We start from the raw sequence: 19,527 nt of genomic DNA, 5'->3' as shown, positions 1-19,527 counted from the left end.
GATTTCTTGTGATGAATAGAAGCAGCGGTCAATTCGAAGCTAAATCCAGTGTGGAAAAACAAGAAGCAGCATACAATTGGATGACTTATAAAAGAAGGAGAAGACTTGGTCGGGAAAGGGACAACTATTTCCAATAGGGTCACACCAGCTAGCAGAGGCACCATGGAATTAATAACTAGGGGTACAATACAATGACATAAAACAAAAGACGCGGCCTGCAATGAAATGACCTGATCAGTCGAAACCAAGGAGGGTAGACTTAGTCTGGTCAACTTACGAGGCCATTAATTAAACAACCATTTCAAGGCCCCATCAAACTAATACCAACCTCGCTCAGACTAATAATGCTTTCATATAAGAATTTATTTGTTCAAAATAAAAGAAAGTGTATCTCATTGTATATTTTTCATTAACGTGCTGTGCTGAGGATATCTCCCTCCTGTTTCAGTTATGGGGTGGAAAGATATAGCCATATAAGAGGTATGATGAAGTAGAGGAAAATGGAGATTCAGAGGGACAGAATGATTGGATGATTAGCTTGGAAAATTTTGTTCCATATACATTAAGACTTCAGCTAGGAAGTAATAAAAATAAAATTCATTTTGATTAGTAGTTCTTTGAATTTCCAAAGGTCTGGTAGAAACGCAAGGATATGTTTCCATGGAAGAGAAATTAGCAATTGTTTTGATGCATCCAATTTAGGTCATCTTTCTACAAGATGTGTCATTAATAGGGGCTGACGGTGATGTATAATTTGTTGAAATTAAAGTTTATTATGTCTAAGACCTTTGCTTTGGTTGTGGAACTTAGCATTAGTTAAATCAATGTTTTGTTACGCGGTACTTTAAAGTGCATAATGCTGACAATGACAAGTGATCATGATATATATATATATATATATAAAAGAATGTTTTGTATAAAAATTATTTTAAAAAATATTTTAATTGCATAGGTTAAAAGAGATGAAATAATTTATATATTTGTGAATCTAACCTTTTCATGATTTTATATGAAAAATAATCTATTTTTAACATAAATGTTTTTTATTATTTGAAGTATTTACATGCGGTTGCAAAAGAAAAAGTTATTTTTATAAAATAAAAAAAAAATAAGGGTGTTTTTGTTAAAATGAGACAAAAAAATAAGGGCTAAATTTTTAAATCTTGATTTTTAATGACCTTTTTAATTTAATAACCATAAGCCTATATTTGGTTCTTGGGAAATTGAAGGGAAAATATAAGGGAAAAAAAAAAAAGAATAATAGAAGGGAAAAAAATTAAGAAAAATAAAAAAGTAAATTCAATGTCAATAAATTATTTTTAAATGTTTTTTCAACCTATTATATAAAGATTAAATAATTTTAAAACATATAAATTTTCAATTAATTTCACTTATATTTGAACTTTTTTTATATATTTTCCATAATGAAACCAAAGATATGAAAATTATTTTTCATAGTATTTTTTTTTCCTTAGTACTTTCTCGAAACCAAACATAGTGCCATGAGGATGAAAAGGAAATTATGTTATCTATTTTTTTTTTTTTTTGTACATTAGAAAAAGTTTTAGTTCATTTTTGAATAGATTGAAAATATAATCATTTTATGCTAGTCATGGGTCAATAGTTTAGTGAATCATATCTTAATTCCACACTCATATCAACCAGCTCTGTCAATATTTGTTACTCTCCAAGTCATCTATTTAAGTATCCCTACATAAATTAACATCTATTTAAGAGTGATTATTATCAAAAATATTTTTATAAAGAAGTAATTAAATTTTAATATAAACAATAAAAATAGCTTTGATAAACAATAAAAAACACCCTTCTAGATAAACAAGAAGAGAAAGTTTTCTATCACTGTCCAATTAATGTTGGTTCATCAACTGAGCCAGTAAAAGGAACCCTCAACACTATTTTTCCTTCCTTCACAAGCAGTACTTTGACAGTGTCCAAATAATGCTCCATAATCACATAGGACCCATTGGAAAGATGATCGATGTACCAACAGTGCTCCCTTTGTTGATAGAGATGAGATGATATGGTGTGAATTTTTTGAATTATCCATGCAATATGTTGGCTTTGTGCTTGTTTGTCAACAGAAAGATTAACTGGCACTAGGCCCTTGATTCCACATACATATGAAGAGAATTCGCCACTCGCCAGCACTAGCTTTATCTAGTTTCATAGTGAAAAATATGTTGCACCCATGATGTGTGAACATCGATGCTGAAGGGTGGCCACTTGGTGGTCTCTTGCAAATTCCCAATTTGACTGGAAAAAATACCTGGTCACCAAATAAAGAGTGAGTGGGAAAGTGCTAATTGGTTGGTAGAGACCATTTCTAACATGTTCTACCCAATATATATGTAAGTTCTTTTACGAGTGGGAAGGAACTGAATTTATCCAAATTGACTCGAATTTATATTGGATGGTGGTGTTCCCTTCCATCAATTATTGCTGAAGGTGGCGATTTAATGGGAATTATTTTATTCAAACCTGCATAATCTTACCTCTTTTTCCTTTTTGTCCCTTTAGTAATATGATCTTCAACCTTTGGAAAAGAATCAAATAAACCAAGATTTCACTCCATAACGAATTTAGACCAATTGGTATTGACTAAAAAGAAAAAGCTAAAACAATATCATCTTAATTTCAAATAGAATTGCAGCAATAAAAATATGTTTCATAGTAATTTTAAAAAGTATTTTTAATATTTCTAATACTTAAAAAGTAAAAATTTTTAAGTATTAAATTTTTTTTTTTAAAAAAATCTAAATTAGTTATCAAATAAACTTTAAGTCACGCAATCATGGGTCATAAAACAAAATTAAATAAAACCTGCAAACTTATTCATTTTTCTTCGAACCCTTCTGGATATATATGATGGGATGAATTTTCTTCCAGTGATCTCTGTCCTTGAGAATCTGCCCAACTTTGGAAATCCATCCAAATTTGAAAATCAACCCCAAAACTTCAAACACTAAGCAGACACTCCCTAATGGGAGTGCATGCGCACAAATTCGGTTGTTAAAGTACTTTGGAAAGCTTGTACCATTATGAATGAACATTGACCGAAAGATATGTGATTGTGGCCATATATAGGAAATGTCCATTTAAAGGGACTGTGTCCCATTTTAGGTCTAACCCAACTACTTGGACTTGGAACTCAACTTTTTTACATTGAAATATTTCACCAAATTTCAGTCTTGTGTGCCAAAACAGTGGACCTTTGAAGAAGAATTGATCCAACCAAGGCCAACCAGCAGCCAGTTCTCTCATAGATTATTTGCTTTGCTGGATAATTAGTTTGTTGGTAATGATTTTGATATATATGACACATTTTAATCGCAAAAACAATATTTTCAAATTGGAATGTCATGTCAATTTATATATAATTTATAAATAATTAATATAAAAATAGTTATAAAATATATATATATATATATATATATATATATATATATATATATATATATATATATATATATATATAATTAAACAATAATACAAGATTAACAATTTTAAAGCTAAGGACAAAACATTAATGATACATATACAAATTTGGATAATATCTTTTCTATTTGCTTAATACATATACACCGGTCAATTTGTCCCATTATTGAGTCATGTAATAGGATTATTAAGTCAATTAATTGACTCAACCATTAGATTAATTGGTTTATTTACACGATAAGATGTGTCTAGTTGGATCCATTGATTTGTTTTGAGGCCAATCCTTGAATAGGTCAAATCATGTCTTGGTTTAATTACCCAATATATCAACGAGTAAACATTAAAAAGGCTCCTCACATCACGTGTATTGATGTTTTGGTTGCATTGTAATGAAAACTTAGAGAGTGCTATTGGAAATTTGAAGTACTAAAAAATGACCCTTTGTTAAAAAAAAAAAGGAAAATACATGGGGGACATTGACACTGGTGTTAAGGTGATGCAAATGATGACACGATTAATGGAGAATCAATGGCAAATTGTAAGCATTCAAAAATGACATTATATTTAAATAATGGTGAAAAATAGACAAGCAACATTGGTGATGGTTTTGAGGCACCATGAAAGAATTGATTATGATGTGTTACTTAAGATAGCAAATGATGATATAGTGAAAGGAGAATTAAGCATTAATCAAACTTAGGGTCAAAAAAATTTAAACTCATGTATATATACATATATTAAAATTTTAAGTGTAAAAAAAAAATAGAAGGGAAAATTAGGTACTTAATTAAAGTCAAAATTTTCAATCTAAAAGTGTTAATTTGTTTTTTAAGTCTAAATAAAACTTAATGATTTTTTTTTTTTGAATATGTGTTTTCCCTCTAATACTATCTTGCCTTACAATAAATAAAAGGAGGTATGAAAAGATGTATTTTTATCTTACTCTTTTATGAAAGTTTTTTTTTCCTTAATGTCAAATTAATTGAAGTCTATACAATTTGTATTGGGACTTTTTTAGCAACAAAATATGACCGTTATGACCAATAACGAAGTTAGCAGTTTAGTTTGAAGGGACAACTTTTAACATATATACAAGCTTTAACCTAATGGTTCAAACTATCTTTGTTAGGAGAAGTAATAACAATTTTGGGTTAGGAGGGGGCACATACCCCGTGCCCTAATTGGCTCCATCAATGACACAATGACAATGTCAAGTTTTCGACTTTTTGGGTTAGAATCATTTTTTCCCCTTTTCCATATTGATTTTATTAAATAATTTATTTTCTTGGTGAATATTTGCAAAATAATATGATTAACTAGAAAAATATGCTGGAATAAAATGTAAATTTCAAACCAACAACCAATCAATCCAATCAATGAACTTCCACATATCATAATATCCTTATATTATCTGTATAGGTAGTTAATTTAAGTGGAAAAGTGGAAAACGTGATGCTGGATACTACAAATGAGAAGACATATGGGAGTCATTGACAATGATGTTGAGGTGCTGCAAATGATGACTAGTAAATGGAGAATTGACAATGGCGTTGAGGTGCTGCAAATGATGACATAGTGAAATGTAGATTTCACAATGGGTTTAAGCTGGTGCTTCAAATGATGACAATGTGAAAATATCATAACCGTTAATCTTTTGAATTTAATTACCTCTACATATTTATATGTACTGATAAATTGGTAAGTGTATACATAAATTACAACTTCTGAATTTTTACAACTCAAAAATATTGGAATGAGGTGTTCATCTTGGAACTAACTTATGCTATATTGGTATACCCTTCATTGAAGCAAAATATAATGGCATGACTAACAATTTTGGCTTAGATTATTTGGCTACAGCGATTTTGAAACAAGTTGCTCGACTTCGATGTGATGACTTGGGAGCTATGCTAATGGGCACAACTTCTTTGAGAGCTCATTTTTCACAAGCTAGGCTTGAGGAAAGGAAGCTGAGAGTCAATAATTAAAGGCGCCATTCACTGCAGATTGCAAGGGAAACTCATGCAGCAAACAGGTAAAAATGGCTTTTAGTACATGTGGCTTCAGTCCGAGAGTACTGAACCAAGTGCTCATGCATGGACATTGCCATTGAAGATGACAACAGCTTAATTAAGTAATTTCATTCAGCTGATTCTGAAAATCTGAGTAATCTCCTATGACAAATTGGATTATGCCTATTTTTCATATTAAGTACTCTATGGTCATGACTATCGTTCATATCAAATGATCTACTCTTTCAATTGCTAGATTTCTTAGTAGGGTGGCAATTTGGTTGAAAGCCAACTGCACCAAAGGAAGTGGAAATTAATGGTCCATGGAAGGCCAAAAGATCATCATCACCTCACATCTAGCTATCACACCAGTTTTTCTGGATCAGATGAATGGAAAAGTCCTCTCATTGCTTTTTTACATTATCTGTAGTGGGTTAAGTTTTTGAATATCATACATGGAAACATCTGGGTGAGTCAAATACTTATCCATAATTTCTTAGTTGTATTCTTTGAATGTTGAGTTTTCTTAAGCAAACCTTACTAAAACAAGCTTTTCAGTAAATATCTCTGTGACCCTCAGCATAGAAAAAGAAGACATGCATTACTGAGCCTGCATCCAAAACTTTCCTTTCCCCTCCTCAAAATAGCTTCACATCAGGAGTTAGAATGTAAGAAGATTAATGCCTTCTTATGTGCACCATATTGGAATGTGACTCACTCGGTCATCAACAGACTAGTTCCAATAGAATTTTCTGGAAACATGGCTACGAAAATGGTTGATAATCAAAATTTCAAAATTCTCACAAATTTCAAACCAAGAGTTGATAGACTTGTAGGAAGAGTGTAAATGTGAAAAATGTTTTTTGTGAGAGCCTTGTGCACCCATGGGGCCTAATCCTATTTGAGTGGGGCTTAGGCTAGTTGGGCTAGAATTCCTTAATGTGCGTCGTGTCTGCACACGCATCTTGTGTGAAAACTAATTTAAAATAAAGTTTTGTTTTTAATTTAATAGAGTCTCATTGGGACTGTGCTACTAGAGTTTCGTTCTACTTATAAGTAAAATCTCGTTTCACTTACAAGTAGAGTCTTGTTCCGCTTACAATTAGAGTCTTGTTGGGACTGTGTTAGTGGCCTATAAAAGCATATCACCCCTCACTCTCTACACACCAATTTTTTAGAGAGTTTGCCCATGAAACATAGATGTTTGCCTATGATGGTGATACGTGCCACTTTGGATACATATCTGGCGCACACACCAGAGTACAGCAGTAGCACGTTAGAAGTGGCTACGTGGTCTAGTTTGTTTTATTTAGTCTTTGTTTGTTTAGAATAAGTTAGTGGTTGCTATTTCTTCTCCTATTCTTCAGCATTTCCTTGCATTATGGTTATTTACTTTCCGTTGTGTGGCTATAAATAAAGCCTGAAATAATTCAATAAAGTATGCAGTTTTATTTGACCAGTAACCTTCCTCTCTTCCTTTTCTTCTTAAGGTTCCTTTTCCTCTTTTATTTAGCTTCGTTCATATCAGTGTTCCTCCCCACTTAAGGATCCTTGTCCACAAGGATAAAATCAGGATAGGACTTGGTAAAGCGCCACTCATTTTCCCAGGTCGCGTCTGCTGCAGGTGCACCTACCCATTTCACCAAGATTTCAGACTTTGGACTATATTTCCCCTTGCTGATCACACGCCGATCTAAGACGGCTTCAGGTTGTGGAAGGATGATTGAAGTATCTGAGACAGGGGGAAGTTGGGTAGAAGTAGGAGTAATTGACCCCAAATGTCTCCGTAACAAACTGACATGAAACACATTGTGAATTTGAGAACCAGGAGGCAAAGCCAATTTGTAAGCCACGGAACCCACCTTTTCAATGACCTGATATGGTCCAAAGAAACGTGGTGCGAGCTTCATGGAGCCCCGAAAAGCTACAGAAGTTTGTCTATAAGGTTGTAGTTTCAAATACACATAATCCCCCACAGCAAACGAGGCATCGCGCCGATGTTGGTCTGCTTGACATTTCATCCGATTTTGAGCCTGCAGGAGGTTGTATCGCAGCTCACGCAGAATGGCATCTCGGTCACGCAGATACTCATCCACAGCTTGGACACAGGAAGTGCCTGGTACATAGGCCAGTAGTCTTGGTGGCAAAATGTCGTAAACTGCTTCGAAGGGAGTCATCTTGGTAGAGGAATGAATGGAGGTATTGTAGCTAAACTCGACCTAGGGAATCCATTCGAGCCATTTTCGTGGCTGATCACCAGCAAAACATCGTAAATACTGCTCCAAAGTTCGATTTACAACTTCGGTTTGTCCATCAGACTGAGGGTGGTAACTGGAGCCCATACACAACTTGGTTCCTTGCAGCTGAAACAATGTTTGCCAAAAGGAGTTGAGGAACACCTTGTCTCGGTCACTAACAATTGATGTCGGAATACCATGTAGGCGAACCACGTTGGCGACAAATGCCTTGGCAACAGTTACAGCAGTAAAGGGGTGTTTCAAGGCGATGAAGTGAGCATATTTTGTTAGACGATCGACAACGACCATGATGGTAGTGTATCCATTAGAAGATGGTAACCCCTCAATAAAGTCCATTGAGACATCGGTCCACATTTGGTGAGGGATTGGCAGCGGCTGAAGCAACCCCGCCGGCTTCATACAATCAATTTTGAACCTCTGACAAACATCACATTGCTGCAGAAATTCCTTCACCATTCGATGCATGCTAGGCCAAACAAAGCTATGCTTGATACGGGAGAGTGTCTTATGAAATCCAAAATGCCCACCAATAGAAGATGAATGGCAGTCAACAAGTATCTTTGGAATCAAGCTGGAGGTGGGGCTCAAATAAACTTTGTCTCTTTTGAACCATACTCCATCATGTTGAAGCAGCTTGTGGCCCGATTGGGAGGTGCTTTTCTCTATCAATTTTTCATAAAATGAGTCCTGTTGGATTTCTTTTTGTAGTATTGACCACCAATCTGCATGTGGCATAGAAAGTGATAAAATTTGGAATTCAACTACACGTGACAAGGAATCTGCACCTTGGTTTTCAGGCCCACGTTTATATTCAATTTTGTAATCATAACCAAGTAGTTTTGGCAGCCAACGCGTCTGTGCCGGTGTAGTAATCCGTTGCTCCAATAGGTACTTGAGACTTTTGTGGTCGGTGCGGACAGTAAATGGTTTCCCCAGCAGATATGGACGCCATTTCTTGATTGCTTTGATGATGGCCAACATTTCCTTCTCGTAGGTGGATAATGCCAGGGCTGAACCTTTCAATGCTTCACTAAAATATGCCACTAGTTGATTTTGTTGGGTCAGAATTGCGCCAATTCCAAGTCCGCTAGCATCACATTCAATCACGAATGGTTGAGAAAAATCAGGAAGGCATAGAATTGGTGGGGAAGTCAGTGCCTCTTTCAATTGTTTGAAGGCCATCTCTGCTGCCTCATTCCAGTGAAATCCTTCTTTGCTCAAGAGGCGGGTCAAAGGGGACGCTATACATCCAAAATTAAGAATAAACTTTCGGTAGTAGCCTGCTAATCCGAGGAACCCATGGACTCCTTTAGCTGTTGTTGGTGTTGGCCATTCTATGACAGCTTGGATTTTGGTTGGGTCAACTGACACGCCTTGCTCCGAAATAATGTGACCCAAGTACTCAACCTGTAAAACACCAAATCGACATTTCGACTCTTTTGCAAACAAACTGTTAGCTGATAGGATTTGGAGAACAATTTGTAGATGTGTGAGATGGTCTTCCCATGATCTTGAATATATTAGAATGTCATAAAAAAAAACCAAAATAAATTTCCGGAGATAGGGACGAAAGAGATCGTTCATGAGACTTTGGAAGGTTGATGGTGCATTAGTGAGGCCAAATGGCATCACTATAAATTCATAATGGCCTTCGTGTGTCCGGAATGCTGTTTTAGGAATGTCAGTTTCGTGCACTCGTATTTGATGATATCCAGACCGTAAGTCCAATTTAGAGTAGAATTTGGCTCCGTGGAGTTCATCTAATAGCTCATCGATAACAGGAATTGGATATTTATCTTTAATTGTGATGTCGTTCAGAGCTCGATAATCCACACAAAACCGCCAAGCACCATCTACTTTCTTTACTAACAGAACTGGTGAAGAGAACGCGCTGTTACTTGGCCGTATCAAACCAGATTGCAAAAGCTCCTTTACCATCTTCTCTATCTCCGTTTTCTGGTAATAAGGGTATCGATATGGCCGCACACTCACTGGTCCTGCGCTCGGCTGCAATGGAATCTTGTGGTCATGTGACCGTCTTGGAGGCAAGGTGGTGGGTGATTCAAATACATGGGAGAATTTTGCTAGGAGTTGGCCTATCTTAGATGGGTATGACTTTGGTTCACTGCTGCTGCTGCTGGAAGGAATTATTTGGAAAAACAATCCAGTGCCCTGTAACCCATTAGATTCCTTGTTAGACAAGGCTTTAATGCCAGTTCGCCCCAATCCTTGGAAGGTGTGGGAGGTTCCTTCCATTTTGAAGTTCATGGTGAGCTGCTTGTAGTCCATCTCGATGGGTCCAAGAGTCTCAAGTCATTGTACTCCTAAGACTAGTTGGCATGCCGCGACCGGAAGAATGTAGTAGTCGGCGGTGACGGAATATCCTTGAATGGTGAGGGTGAGACTGCGACATTGTCCAGCACATTCTATCTTCTCACGGTTAGCCACCATTACTTCAAATTTCCTATCCCGGATCACTGGTAACCTAAACTTAGAGACTATAGCCTGATCAATGAAGTTGTGTGTACTACCACCGTCTATTAAAACCATAACATTCTTGTTTTTCAGCTTGCCCAGGACGCGTATGGTTTGTGGGTGTTCGGTACCCGCAATTGCATGAAAAGAAATTTCTGGTATAACTTCATGATGTTCTTGTTCCGGGTGAGCGCCCTCGACATCCTCGGTGTTCATATGAGGTGAGTCCTCGATCATGAATAACTGCGGTCGTTCACAGCGATGGCCAGCAACGAACTTCTCGTCACAATAATAACATAATCCCTTCTCTCGTCGTTCGCGTGCCTCTTGATTGGTGATTCGGCGGAATGTTGCTGGTTGAGCATTCGAGCTCTGGTTCATACGCTGGGTTGGTGAAGGTCCTAGCACACCAACTGTGGGGTTGGGTGATGCCTTTGGTGTCACTGAGGCTGGTTGGAAATGAGTTTGCTGGGCTGGCTTCCTCTGCAGTTGGTTTCGTTCCTCGATCAACCTAGCCACTCCTATTGTATCCGCCAAGGTTCGGGGTTGTTTAATTTTTACATCTATGCGAATTTCATCTCGAAGTCCTGCAATAAAACAACCGATGAGAAAATTTTCGGGTAGGCCATCAACTCGGTGAGAAAGCTTTTCAAAAGCTTCTTGATAAGCTACTACGGTTGTGGTTTGTTTAAGGCGAGTCAGAGCTTCTGATGGGTCTTCGTAGTCGGTTGGACCAAATCGAAGTTGTACAGCCTTGGTGAACTCATCCCATGTGAGTGGTCCACGAAATTTTGTCAACCACCTGTGCCATTGCAAGGCGATGCCTTCTAAATGGAAGGAGGCCAACTGAACTTGTTGGCCTGGTGTGATGTTCTTGAAATCAAAGTATTGTTCTGCTTTGTAAATCCAGCCAGTTGGGTCATCTCCGTTAAATTTTGGGAAGGACAACTTAAGGTGTTGATGAGGGTGGTCATTGATAGTGTTAGAACGAGCAGTATGTGGGTGTGAGGATTCATCACGTGCAAATGGGTTGGTTTCAGAAGGGCTAGTGTTTTGGCTACGGGAGGCTCGAAGAGTTTGCAGCTCGGTTAACATCGCTTGTAAGGCAGCGTTCACTTGATCGAAGCTTGACTCGTGTCGTGCTAAGATTTCATTGACATCGTTACGGAATTCTGCATTGGTTTTGCCGCGAATGTCCATGGTCGGAACCGGCTCTGATACCACTGATATGAACGAAGCTAAATAAAAGAGGAAAAGGAACCTTAAGGAGAAGAGGAAGAGAGGAAGGTTACTGGTCAAATAAAACTGCATACTTTATTGAACTATTTCAGGCTTTATTTATAGCCACACAACGGAAAGTAAATAACCATAATGCAAGGAAATGCTGAAGAATAGGAGAAGAAATAGCAACCACTAACTTATTCTAAACAAACAAAGACTAAATAAAACAAACTAGACCACGTAGCCACTTCTAACGTGCTATTGCTGTACTCTGGTGTGTGCGTCAGATATGTATCCAAAGTGGCACGTATCAGATGGATGTTGAGTTGTCTCCCCTACCTTATATCTTACTGAAGGTGACACTAGGTCCACATAAAAGTGTTGATTGTCTCACTTTTGTAAGAAGGATGTTAAGTTCTTTAATACTTATGGCTAGATGATTTCCTATATATATTCCCTTGAAGGTGTTAAATTTTGATACAGGGCATTGATACTAATACACTATAGCCTAAGTCGGAAGTAGGGCTTAGGGGATCTAAAATAGACTAGGCACATCTCAATGGTGGAACTGATATTGCCCCCACCAAGCATTTTGATGAGGGTCTTGGTTTGCTAGTTAGAATTTGAGGTTCATTAGGGTAGGAGCACTAAGCATTGAACTCATCTCAACTATAATGAGAGGAAAGGGAGACCATTATGTCTTTGTAATGTGTCATCTTAAAGAACTTTTATATCATCATTGATCCATTAATATGGGGTCATTATTTAAAGTACCATAAAAACTTTTCATTTCTCACCAAATGAAAGAAGCAAGATTTTATCCTCTTTTGTGTTTTCTCCTTGATTCCACTGTTACTCTCTCTAACCCCCTCTTGCCTATCACTCTTTCCCACTCTCCCTTTAGACGTTTGACATATTACTATCTCATGTGGCTGACCTCCTATAGGTAAGAATCTTAAATAAACATTTTTTGTGGCTCCAATGTGAAGGCAAATACATTGAGAGCAAAAACAAAAGACAATGACTCAAACAAAAGCCAACTCTATTGACTAGCTAGCTAGCAAAAAGCTTGAAGCAATAGAAGTTTATGATTGAGTTAGCTTCAAAATCTCTTCTAAAAGTCCCTTGTTCTTATAAATAGCCTAAGTTGAAGTTTCTTCATTAGTTACAATTGTTAACCTACAAAACTTAATTCAAAGGGGAGCCTTCAAATTTTCTTGTTTAACTTAATTAGTATATCCATAGACCTCTCTAGTGTTAACTTGGACAACTCCTTGGCCTTAATGTCGTTGACTTACATCCTAAGTTAGGTAGTTAAGTCCTTATTGGGCTTTTTTTTTTATTATTCTTTTTCACTCTCTCATTGTTGTTGAACTTTTTTATTAGACAAGTAGACTCTAATAAAAACTAAAACCAGTCCTTTCTTTACACATAACTACATTTTTGTGACTTAAATTGTTAGATTTATTAATCAATTTAATAATTTTTTAAAAGTAATATGAAATACAAGAATAAACCCAATCATATTAGAAAATAATAAATTAACTAAAACTAGTTTAGAACAAGTCATAATTTTACCTTTTTTCTTTTATATGCAACTATACTTTTTCAAATTTTTTCTTAAGGCCAATAAATTATAAATCAAGTTAGGCCAAATCAGGGAGATTTAATGCTTTAGATTCTTCAATGAATCTATTAATTTTTAAGGATAATTTAGATAGAAAAAAATGATGCAACAAATTGTAAACTAAATTAAAACTAGTCCAAAATATTATATCCACAATTGATTATTAAATGTATATTTTTATTCAAAATTTTGGTTTATTTACATATTAAAAAAATAATTTGTCTTATTTTAAATTCATTTTAAATAAAATATTATCATCCAATATTATTTTTAAATTATTATTATTCATTTCAAAAAAATGACTTATGCCTTTATGATTTAAAATCCATAGTTTATAAAATAATTTAAAATAATATAATTTTTAATAAATATATATATATATATATATATATATATAATTTTACTATAATATTTGTATTCATATTTCAATAAAAACTATTATTTTAAAAATTGCCTCTAAATCTTTGAAACTTTTGTGGCAAAAGAAAAAAAGTGTTTAATGCTCTTGAGATTTAAGCATGCTAAGGATCCTTAATATTACATAAATTCCATTTATATAATATTAATTAAATTTTTCCATAAGTTATTTTTTAATAAGACTTGAATTAAATTTAATTAATATTATATAAACGGAATTTACAAATCTTTTATAAAATCAAAATTAGGATTATAATTTGGACTGGTTAGGTGGGTTAGAAGGTTTACCCACTTTAAACCCACCATTAGTATGTTCAACTCATGTCAAACCCAACCTGATGTCAAACTTAGAATATCTAACTCAAGCCAAGCTCGTGGGCTATTTGGGTTCTTAGAGGTTCCTAGGGATGATCAAACAAAATAATTATTTTAGAGCCCATAAAATATAAGTTATATTATAAAATAAGAAATTAAAAACTAAGGTTTGGTAACTGTTTTTAAAAATAATTCTGAAAAAAATAGTTTTTAAGAACAATTTTTAAAACTTATTTTTTAATATTTTGAAAAATAAAAGTTTGTTTGGAAACCTAAAATGTTTTTATCTTATTTTTAAATATATTTTAAAAATAATTTTTATGCTAGAACTTTATTTTTAATCATTATATATGTTTATATAATTATTTTTTAAATAGCTCCCAAAAAATAATTGAAAAAAACTGAAAGATGTTATTTGAAAACACCTTATTTTCTATTTTTGAGAATAAAAAATAAAAAATAATTTTTAATTGCTAAATGTGTTTTCTAGTTTTTTTTTGTTCTGAAAAATAGAAAATTATTCTAAAAAACAATTATCAAACAAACCCTAAATATTTCAAAGCTATAAAATAAATTATTAGTTCCTACTTTAACATAAATAACTATTTATTAAAATCCAACTTCAACTATTAAAGATAGATTAACAATTAAAGAAAAATGATAACTCATTAATCTAGTATAATTAAAAATTCAAAAAAGGTCAGAGTTCTTTGTTATCATTTTTTATGTTTTTAAAATTTTAGTAAAACAACATATGATATAATTATAAATAAATAAGCAACTAATAATACGTGGGTTCGAGTTTCAATGAATTTCCCAAACCTTCAGCCCACATTAGTCCAAAATATTTTCTGGTTAATATTTTTCTAACCAAAACCCAACCCTAACCCATTCAAACCTCCCTCACTCCAATCTACACTTTGGTTGGCATGGGTTAAGTCACTTAAACTTGTCCAAGTTACAACTCTAACCAAAATTAAACGGTTATTTTTAAAAACAATCAAATTTATTTATCATATTTTTTATTTTTAAAAAAGCGTTTTTAAAAATGGTTTGTCAAACACTATTGTGGACCCCGCATTTCGACTCATGCGTTTCCCACTCGATGGCGAGCTCGATTTTTACTTGAAAATTTGATTTGTTGATTAAAAATGACTTGGAGTCACCACTTATTTTTGTTTTATATTTAAAAGGGTAAACAAAATAAGAAAGAAAACCCTAAGTGTGACTCCTTGTTTTGGAAAAAGGTGGTCTGTGAAAAAAACCGGATCGAGTCCGGGGGTCAGGTTACTTATCAGGAAGGTACGGTATGAACCATAGCACCCCTCTAAGTCCCTAAATGGGTCTCTACTAATAAAATGAAGCAATTATGGCAATTAATTAAAAGATCAATGAATACCCGGAACTATCATGCACATATGAGAGTCAGTAAAATGCATATAGACTAACCAGATTGGGAATGAGTGCGTACCTGGGCAACAAACCATCATGCGCTATCAAAAGAGGAGGGTTAATACACAATTAAAGAATGATCTCATACATGACAATTAAATCAATCAATCAGTCAATCAATCATGAAATCTCATATGTGGGGCCCCCACCAAAGCCCATTCTATTTTACACGAATTAGTCTCACAAATTCCATTATTCTGGAATTATGAAAATAGCATTCATGCTTATATAAAATCAAGAGAAATCGAAGATTATTTGAAACCCGAAGAGAATTAAAACTGTTAGAGAGAAAATTGAATTTTTGAAATTTATTTGAAAATTGGAGTATTGGGAATTAAATTTAAGAGTTGGAATTTTAGGATGTCAAACTTGAAAGAAATTAGAATTTTAGAAATCGGAAATTAAGTTCAGAAAGTGGGATTCAAAAAAATGTTTAAAAATAGAATTTTGAAATAAATAAATGGAATAATAATAATAAGGACGAAAATAATGATTAAATAAATGAATGTGAATGCTGAAATTTTTGAAATTGGAAATTAGATTTAGAAGTCAGAAATTTTAAAGAATTGTTTAAGATAGAATTTTAAGATAAATAAACCAACTATTAGTGATTAATTTAATGTGAATATGGGAATTTTCAGGATTAGGGATTTACATAAATCTGAAGTTTTAAAGAATTGATTTAAAATGGAGATAAAATATTAATGATTAAATAAATTAATGAGAATATGAGAATTTTCGGGATTAGGAATTTAATTCGGAAATCAGAAGTTTTGAAGAATTTGATTTAAAATGGAGTTTTAAAATAAATAAATAAATAAAATACTAATGATTAAATAAATTAATGGGAATATGGGAATTTTGAGATTAGGAATTTAATTCGAAAATCAGAAGTTTTAAAGAATTTTGATTTAAAATGGAGTTTTGAAATAAATAAATAAAATACTAATGATTAAATAAATTAATGGGAAGATGGGAATTTTTGGGATTAGGAATTTAATTCGAAAATCAGAAGTTTTAGAGAATTTGATTTAAAATGGAGTTTTGAAATAAATAATCAAAATAATAATAATTAAATAGATTAATGTGAATATTGGAATTTTGGAATTAGAAATTAAATTTGAAAGTCGGAAATTTTAAAGAATTGTTTAAAATGGAATTTTAGAATAAATACATAAAATAATAATAATTAAATAGATTAAAGTGTATGAGAATTTTCGGAAATTGGAATTGAATTTTAAAGATCGGAATTTTGAAGTATTATTTGAAGGTTGAATTTTTATAAATTGGGCTTGGAAATTGGAAGTTAGAAAGTTTATTAAGAAATTAGTGCTTTAAAGAAAATGATTCGTATAAAGTGGAAGCAAGCCAATGGGCCAGCTGGATCTCAAGCTTGGGCTGGGCTCCAAAAATAAGCCCAAATCTGATGCTAGCATGGGCGGGCCCAAGAAAACATCTTCCTCACCAACTCGCCCCGCCTGGCTGCATCACCCTCACCACCCCTCCGCGGCGGCAGCAATGGAGAGAGGAGTTGCGGTGGCGGTACTCGCCTCTCTTTCAACAAATTTGCATCCTCTTCTTCTCTTGAGAAAGTACCTGGGCATCCACCCTGAAGACATCGCGGAGTCGCTCCTTCGCCGTCGGTCCGGCATTCCTGGGATCTTAGCAGATGGATCGGAGAGGAGCTCCACCTGGTTCGCGTCTCCTTCCCGGCGTGAGACTATGACAACGATGCTGACACTGGGTGCAACCGAGACGTTTAATGTCTCCTCTTGGGCACAAGTCCTGGCCGCGTGCATAGGCTCCTTCAGGGACGATTAGCAGCATGTCACCCTGTTTTTGACATGATTTGATGCACTCTACACAGCCGGAAACTTCCTATGGCTTTGAGCCATACTCGAAGTTGCCTTTAGGCAATGGACCATTGGTGAAAGATACAGTAGTGTGGCAGGTGGCGCAAAGTAGTAGGAACAGCACTCGGGATTTCAGCCACATCGTGTTCCCCAGAGAGAGAGAGAGAGAGAGAGAGAGAGAGGTAGTAATGCAAGGTCCAGTGAAGATGGTGGCACGAGGGATAGGTGTATTTGCATGTGGTATGCATGGAATATGGGGAAATGGGTATGGAGGACATAGAAAGATGAGGAGTGGGGCGTGGATGTCATGCGGGCATACATGTTTACCAAGCTCCAAATCAAACAACGCACCAAACAGCACAAATATATGAGTATTAACAAAGACAATAGCCTGAGCATGCGATGAGTGTTAAACCATCATGGGAACATGATGGTGCCGAGCTCCATTTTCAATGACATCCATGGGCTCAAAATGGGTGGAACTAACGAATCAAAGAAGAAAGAAAAAAACAAGAACGAAGCATGTATACAAAAACTAGATTTAACCCAAAGCAAACAGATTAATGCTTAGGACTAGAACTAAAAAAAAAGGTCAAGAAGAATAGGAGAATAATAGAAGGTGGAAGACATGAGGTTCGTACCGTAGGTGGACTCTCTTCCTGTTCTCGCCTTCTTCACGCCCCCCCCCCCCCCCCCCCCCCCCTTCCGCCCGAGAGCAGTCAGAAAAGCAGCAAAAAAATAATCCAAACCAGCTCCAGCTCCTCGGGGGGGGGGGGGGGGGGGGGGGGTTCTACAACTATATTTTAAAAAATATTAAATAGTTATTTTTTCTTTAATTTAAAAATATTTTTTAAAAACAAGTTTAAGAAAATACCAACAAATTGATCCAAAATCTCTAAGTTGTGCACATATAAATGATGCTAATTTTTTTATTTGGATACAAGATGTCATTGTCTACTTAAAATATGATCCAAATGCATAAAAGCTTATAAGATAAGACCTTCCCATTTGGCTCTAGACCTCTACAATCAAAGTTCATGACTTAATTAACATTGATTTGAAATTTCATTCTAAACCTTTTTTATTAAAATATTATCATTTTGAAAAGCACTTTAAAAAAGTAATTTTTAAGAAATTAAGGACCGTTTGGTAATGTTTTCTAAAACTTGTTTTAAAAAACCGTTTTTAAGTTAAAAGAACAAAAAACAGTTTTATAGTGTTTTATAAAAATAATGGTATTTGGTAAGTTGTTTTTAAAATAAAAAAATAAAAAATAAAAAACTTGTTTGGATAAGTTGTTTTTAAAAATAATTTTATGTTTTGATTTTGTTAAAAAATTACAAATTCAATTTATATAACATAAATTAAATGTAATTCAAGTTTTATTAAAAATGAAAATATTTTTGTAATTACAAATAAATTTAAAAAAATAAATGAATAGGGTTTAGTAAAACATGAATAATTATATTATAATAAAATCATAAATTATTTTTTTTATTAACTAAAAAAATATACTATTTTAGTATATATTAAAAACATAAGGATATTAATATCTTCATAAATTTTTTTGGCTAAAAATGAATAATAATAATTTTAAATAATAATTTTTTATAATATTTTGTTTAAATGAATAATGAATAAAGTTTAACTTTTTAACATTTAAATTAATTAAGTTTATCATTTCATATACACATATAGTACTGAATTATGAATATAATATTTTAAAAATGTTTTAATTTAATTTGTAATTAATTATATCGATTTTTTGAATTCAAAATTTGTCTTAAAAATTAAAAAATTTATTAAAGAATTTAAATTATTAATTATATCTTAATTTATAATTTATTTACCTTAATTAAAAAAAAATATAGTGGTGTCTATATGAGAAACAATAAAACCAAGACTCATAATATATCAATTTTGATATATTAATTTTTTTTTAATGATTAAATCTATTTTTTAAGTTCCAAAATATTTTTAAAAATTGTTATCCATTAATAAATTCAATACAAAGTATTACTTGATTTGAAGTTAATATTTATAGTGAAAAATTTTATAAAAATATAATTATGTGCAAAAAAAAATAGTATAATTCTTATTAAACCAATTTTTATCCATAAATTTATAGTATTAATGAGTTTATTATTTGGGTTTCAAATTATTTTTAAAAATTATTAAACTTGTTAATGAATCCAATACCGTAAGTCATGTTTAATTTGGAGTTTATTTGCCTAGTGAAAAAAAAATGATATCTATGTAGAAGACAAACAATAAAGTCATTTTAGACCCAATTTTTGTTTATAATTTTTTTGCATTGATTGGATTATTATTTGGAGTTTATTTAAGTTATTTTTAAAAATTATTATACTCTTTAGTGAATCTAAGGTATTAAGGTGGTGTTTATTTTTTTTACTTAATTCTAAATAAAACCTTAATATTTA

Source organism: Vitis vinifera, chromosome 4, assembly GCF_030704535.1.
Source record: "Vitis vinifera cultivar Pinot Noir 40024 chromosome 4, ASM3070453v1".
Taxonomy (NCBI): domain Eukaryota; kingdom Viridiplantae; phylum Streptophyta; class Magnoliopsida; order Vitales; family Vitaceae; genus Vitis; species Vitis vinifera.
The sequence above is the reverse complement of the archived record's forward strand: the minus strand, read 5'-3'. Positions refer to the sequence as shown.